Raw genomic sequence first — 7328 nt, 5'->3', positions numbered from 1 at the left:
AACCAGGGCCGGGATTGGTGGAAGTCACGGCCCAGCGAACCAGTAGTAGAAGAGAAGCGGGACTAATCGACCAATCAGTAAGTAGCTCTCTCTCTCCCTCAGTCAGCGGGATCGTCTCCCGGGCTCTCGGCGCTTGTTGTGCAGGGCTGGACTCGGCCTGGTGCATACGGCTCCTGAGTCAGAGCTGTCTCAGCACGTAATGCCAAACCACTGCGGGTCCCGCCAGCCCCCCCCCATCCCCAGCTCCTGGTTCAGAGGTTACCCCACAACGCTCCAATTGCCCTGCAGGAATCTCCCCCCCCCCCTGCAGCTTCCACGCCCAGTAAACTGCAGGACAAGGGACAGGTTGTTCCTTTCACAGCCAAGTAACAACAAGGACGTTTCAGAGGGGTGGCTGTGTTAGTCTGTATTAGCAAAAGGAAGGAGGTGGACTTGTGGCACCTTAGAGACTAACAAATTTATTTGGGCATAAGCTTCCGTGGGCTAGAACCCACTTCATCGGATCCCTGCAGTGGAAAATACCGTGGGAAGCTATATATACACAGAGAACATGAAAAAATGGGTGTTGCCATACCAACTCTAACAAGACTAATCAATTAAGGTGGGCTATTATCAGCAGGAGAAAAAACAACTTTTGTAGTGATAATCAGGATGGCCCATTTCAAACAGTTGACAAGAAGGTGTGAATAACAGTAGGGGAAAAATTAGCATGGGGAAATAGTTTTTACTCTGTAATGAGCATATTCTTAATCTTTCCCGGTTTGCAGTATAGTATGTTGATCAGGTGATTCTGCAGGTTCTTTGAGAGTGTGTGGCACAATCTCTCAGCAAAGTCTGTGTGGTATGTAGATTGTATGGATTTTTTACCTTCAGTCCTTTTGGTATGATGTCCATCTGTTTGCATTTGGAAAAGAAGATGATATTTATCTGTATCTGTACGAGTTTTTTCATGAAGTTGATGGATTTCCACTTCATATGGCTAAATTCAGTGCCTTGCATGGTGACAAGTTTCAGAGTGGTAGCTGTGTTAGTCTGTATTAGCAAAAAGAATGAGGAGTACTCATGGGTGAAAGTAACTTAAAGGACTTACCCTTATGCCAGAGTCCTGAGTGGGCGTGGCCTCAACAGGAAGAGGCGGGGCCTTTTAAGATTTAAATGCCCTGGGGTTCTGGCTGTGGCTGGGAGCCCTAGGGCCTTTAAATCACCCCAGAGCTACCAGCTGCAGAGGGGTGAATTAAAGGGACTGGGGCTCTGGACGCCATGGAGCTCTGGGCCCTTTAAATCACCACGGGAGCCCTGCTGCTGCTACCCCAGGGCAGCAGGGCTTGGGCTAGGTCTGAGGTGAGCCCCAGTCCCTTTAAAGCGCCTCCAGAGCTCCAGAAGCAGGGCTTGGGTGGCGCTTTAAAGGGCCTAGGGCTCCCCACAGGGGCCCGAGCTCCGGGACCATTAAATCCCCCCCAGAGAAGCCAGTCCAGTCTGGCACGGCATACCGGCTCTTGGCAGTATGCCGTACCAGACCATACCGGCTTGCTTTCACCTCTGGGAGTACTTGTGGCACCTTAGAGACCAGGGTTTTTCAAACAGGTGTTGCCGCTTGTGTAGGGAAAGCCCCTGGCGGGCCAGGCCGGTGTGTTTACCTGCCCTGTCCACAGGTCCAGCCGATCGTGGCTCCCACTGGCCATGGATCGCTGCTCTGGGCCAATGGGAGGTGCTGGAAACGGCAGCCAGTATGTCCCTTGGCCCGTGCCGCTTCCAGCAGCCCCCATTGGCCCGGAGCAGCGAGCTGCAGCCAGTGGGAGCCGCGATCGGCTGGACCTGCAGACGGGGCAGGTAAACACACCGGCCTGGCCCACCAGGGGCTTTCCCTACACAAGCGACGACCCCTGTTTGAGAAACCCTGTTAGAGACTAACAAATTTATTTGGGCGTAAGCTTTTGTTGTTACTTTCTCTTGAACAGGCTTCACTGCTGAACTGATACTTTTTGCATTCATAACAAAGTGCAACCAATGTTGGGGGGAGGAAATGTCATTCAAGATTTGTGTCCAACTGTTAGAGCATAAGAACGGCCATAATGTGTCCATCTAGCCCTGCATCCTGTGTTCCGACAGTGGCCAATGTCAGGTGCCCACAAGGGAATGAACAGAATAGGTAATCAAGTGATACATTCCCTGTCACGCATTCCCAGCTTCTGGCAAACAGCAGTTCTTTTACCTTGTGGTGCAGGGGACACATCAGAGCATGATGCACTATCAGTGTTTCTCAACTGGTGGATTGCAACCTATTGGGGGGTGTCCCAAAAGACAATCAAACATATGTGAGCTATTGCAAATTTTTAGGGCTATCAAACGATTAAAAATAAACCGTGAGATTAAAAAAATAATCAATTGCCATTTTAATTGCACTGTTAAACAAATTACCATTTTAAATTTATTATAAATATTTTGGATGTTTTTCTACATTTTCAAATATATTGATTTCAATTACAACACAGAATACAAAGTGTAGAGTTCCCACTTTATATTATTATTTTTATTACAAATATTTGCACTGTAAAAAAGTGCAATCTACTAGTCAAAGTATGAAGGGGCCTATGAATGTTTAGCATATCTGGCACATAAATACCTTGCAACGCTGGCCATAACAGTGCCATGCACACACCTTTTCTCATTTTCAAGTGACGTAAATAAGAAGCGGGCAGCATTGTCTCCTGCAAATGTAAACAAACTTGTTTGTCTTAGCTATTGGCTGAACAAAAAGTAGGCTTGAGTGGACTTGTAGGCTCTAAAGTTTTACAATGTTTTGGTTTTGAGCTCAGATATGTAAAAAAATAATTCTACATTTGTAAGTTGCACTTTCACAATAGAGACTGCACTACAGTACTTGTATGAGGTGAATTGAAAAATACTATTTCTTTTGTTTATCTTCTTTACAGTGCAAATATTTGTAATACAAATAATAATATAAAGTGATCACTGTACGCTTTGCATTCTGCATTGTAATTGAAATCAATATATTTGAAAATGTAGAAAAACATCCAAAACATTTATAATAAATTTAAATTGGTATTCTATTATTATTTAACAGTGAGATTAAAACTGTGATTCATCATGGTTAATTTCTTTAATCGAGTTAATTTGTTTTGAGTTAAATCGCTTGAGTTAACTGCAGTTAGTTGACAGCCTTACAAATTTTATTACAATCCAAAGCAAAGAAAAATCTCACTTCCCCATTGGTCACACACCTTACACTTCAAAGTCAAATGTGCTCTGTCAACCTACACAGACACACACAAACAAATAAATTATATAGGGTTATCATTGTTATCCTTGATACTTTTTTTATTCTTACTTTTATAGTAAATGTAAGGTAGAGAGTTGTGAAATTTTATTTACTTTGAATAAAGGGTTGCCAACCTGAAAAGGTTGAGAAACACAGAACTATATAATTAATATCTATTGAGATGCAGGATGTTACCCAATGTGTATGCATTTTCATGAGAGATGGAAGGACTGTGCAATAAATATAAATAACTGATGACATCAGATTTTATTGCCACTGAATAGATGATTTACTTGGGCAATACCATAAACTGAAGGACACAGGCTCCTTATGTAGACAACAAGTGCCACCTAGTGGAATAGAGGTTACAGTGAAATTGCAACCAAATTTTTTTACCAAAATTGAAAGATCAGTAGATACCATCTACTGTGATTCCATCAGTAGCGGGGAATGGAAAAGGGAAGAGAGGGACATTACCCTAGTAGGAGATCCTAAATGCAGGTAAGGGAAGATCCTTTTAAGGAATGGCATTGATGGCCTTGTAAGCAGAGCCGGCTCCAGGGGTTTTGCCACCCCAAGCAGCCCCCCCCCCCAAAAAAAGCAGTGATCGCGATCTGCGGCAATTCAGCGGGAGGTCCTTCGCTCCGAGCGGGAGCGAGGGACCCTCCGCCGAATTGCCGCCGAATACCTGGACATGCCACCCCTCTCTGGAGTGGCCGCCCCAAGCACCTGATTGCTAAGCTGGTGCCTGGAGCCGGCCCTGCTTGTAAGGAAGGCCTGGCACAGATGGTTTTACAATTGATATGCTGCCCTGGTTAGGAAAATTAAATTATAGTAAGACAAATACATATTCGTGCCATTTCTGTAGTCCATTCAAAGCTGTTAATGGGACAGTGTAACAGTTGCTTTTACCAGACAAAACAGCTGTGTAGGTCTGGGACTGTGAAACAAATTCTCTTAGGAACTAAGGACCATCACAAACAACACCACCTTCTTCTCCAAGTGAAAGATGTATTTATTTGATCTTAACTTTTCTAATATAAATGCATAGTAACATGTATATTTTAAAAAATACTCTAAAACTCTATCAAAACATGACACTTCACTGCATGCGCTTCTTACCACGGGGAGAAGATGAGAGAACAAACAACACGTGAAAGATGTGTAGTCACATTGCTTAATTCACTACTGGAAGGCACTCGGCTACTATGGTGATAAACATGGTATATATAAAAAATTAGAAAGTGAGCTTCACAGTAGCATCAGGACTTCAGGGTACTTAAGGAACCAGCTGACGCAATCTCAGAACCATTAGCAATTATCTTTGAGAACTCATGGAGGATGGGTGAGGTCTCAAAGGAGTGGAGAAGGGGAAACATAGTACCTCTCTTAAAAAGGCGGAACAAAAGGGATCTGGGAAATTATAGACTAGTCAGTCTAACTTCAATATCTGAAAAGACACTAGAACAAGTTATTAAACAATCAATCTGTAAGCACAGAGAGGATAATAGAGTTATAAGGAATAGTCAGCATGGATTTGTCAAGAACAAATCATGCCAAACCAACCAAATTTCCTTCCTGGACAGAGTTCCTGGCTTAGTGGATGTGGGGGAAGCAGGAGATGTGATATGCCTTGATTTTAGTAAGGCTTTTGACACAGACCCATGCAACAGTCTCATAAGCAAACTGGGGAAATGTGGTCTACGTGAAATTACTATAAGTTGGGTGCACAACTGACTGAAAGATCTTACTCAAAGAGTAGTTATTAATGGTTTACTGTCAAACTGGGAGGGTGTATTTAGTAAGATCCCCCAGCGGTCAATCCTAGCTCCAATACTATTCAGTATTTTAATTAATAACTTGTATAATGGAGTGGAGAGTATGCATATAACATTTGCAGATGACACCAAGCTGGGAGTGGTTGCAAGCACTGGAGGACAGAATTTGAATTCAAAATGACCTTGACAAATTGGAGAATTGCTTTGAAATCAACAAGTTGCAATTCATTAAAGATAAGTACAAAGTACTTCACATAGGAAGGAAAAATCAAGTTCACAGTTACAAAATGGGGAATAATCTGAAAAGGATTTGGGGATTATAGCGGATCACAAATAGAATGTGAGAGAGAGACAAGGTGGGTGAGGTAATATCTTGTGTTGGACCAACTTCTATTGGTGAGAAAGACAAGCTGTCAAGCTTACACAGAGCACTTCAGGTCTGGGAAATGTACCCAGAGTGTCACAGAAAAATACAATGCGGAACAGATGGTTTACCTTAAGTACTTAACATATATTTCAAGGGATCATTCAAGGGCCCGTTAACACCTTGCAGTCATAGGCGGTAAAGGAGAAAAAAGCCGGGTCAAAGAACAAGATGAGAAGGTTCACAGAAGATGATGGGCAATTATCAGACTACTGTCAAGTACCTTATGGTGCAACTATTTTCTCTGAGATGCTTTAAGTCACCAAACTACTACTCGAGGTGAGGGTGAGCTTCCACCAAACTGATAATTGATGCCCATGAATGCAGAGGCTTGAATAATTAAGAAAGAACTAATCTAAATGATTTAAAAACAAACAACAGCCTCCTCCTCCTCCCACCTTTCATTTAGAATGATTTTCAGAGATGTATTCTACAATGCATATTAGCAGAAGAGACATGCAAATAGATTTCTTTTTAAAATTGAAAGTGAGTGAGGAGAATAGAGGTGATGTGACTAGAGGTTACAGTATTGCCTACCACAAGTGATCAAAAATCATGAAACAGACCCTTAAAATCATGAGATTTTATAAATAATACAGTAATATATCATTACCTCCCATGTTCATAACTGATAACAAATGTTTGCTTAGATTTGGTCCAGTCTTTTCTGGATGTTCTAACTCATCTCCAGAAAGAAGATCAAGTCAAGCTATGCCCTTGATGAGCCTCAACTGTAATTTAAAGTTGGCAGAAACTGAGTACTATAAAGCCAGTATAATCACTCCTAGGAGGGGGGGGGAAGGGAGTGCCCCTCTCTTACTCAACAGTGTCCTCTATGACCAAATAAGGGATAATATTGAAAGACTTATAAGCAGGGGCGGCTCTAGCCACCAGCGCGCCAAGCAGGCGCTTGCGGGCGTTCCTTCCGGTATTTGGCTCGGTGGAGTGAGCTTCGCCGTGCGGCGGGCAGGTCACCGGCGGGACGGGGGGACCGCGGCCGCCCGCGTGACGCGGCGCGGGTCCGTCCCGCGCCTCTGCTGAGCTCCCGCTCCGCGGCTGCGGCACGGCAGGTCGTCCCGGGTGGGGGTCCCCGGACCCGCCGCAGCATGGCAGCTCAGGGCCGGGGCGGAGAAGAGGGGAGGAGCCGCGGGACGCGGCGGCGCGCGCGGCTGCCCAGCGCTGCCCCTTGGGGCTAGCCCCGCCTCCCTGCTTATAAGAAGGCCAAGTCCAGTCCTCTTTGGCCAGAAGGATTTAGGCTGTAGCATGAGACCTTAAAGACGGGTGATACTAAAATAAAAATATATGTATATTTCCAGTTTAAATTAAAATACTTTATTTTGAATATCCTAGCCAAGATAGTATGTGGGTAGCTAACCATTCTTTAGTGATAAAATTAACACAAATAAAACACTCAAGCAGTCAAGCCAACTTTAAAAAGACCTTTAAATAAGCTGCACTTCAGTATCGAAGGTGCTTTGTGAATATACAATAGCTTTGTTCCATAAGTCAGTTTGTATACAGAAGGTCAATAATAGTTTAGGCCCTGCTCCTGCTCCAATGGCAAAACTTCAGTTAACTTGAGGAGCAGAATCAGATACATAGAGACAGATTCTGTGGTCATTTTGCACAAAAGAGCTAGGACAGAAGAAGCCTTCCTCACAAAATTACTGTCCCTCCTATATGGGGAGCTCAAGGATTGGTCTCTTTAGTCCGTTGGGAGCACACAATACCCTAAAGATGATGAGTAGTTATGGCAAAGAGGCAGAGCTTGTCACTGTCCTCCACTGTGACCCCACTCCATGAAGCAGGGCCAATCTCACTGGATGGAGTAAGCTGTATCCACAAA

The sequence above is a fragment of the Mauremys reevesii genome, linkage group 11, assembly GCF_016161935.1.
Source record: "Mauremys reevesii isolate NIE-2019 linkage group 11, ASM1616193v1, whole genome shotgun sequence".
NCBI lineage: Eukaryota > Metazoa > Chordata > Testudines > Geoemydidae > Mauremys > Mauremys reevesii.
The sequence above is the reverse complement of the archived record's forward strand: the minus strand, read 5'-3'. Positions refer to the sequence as shown.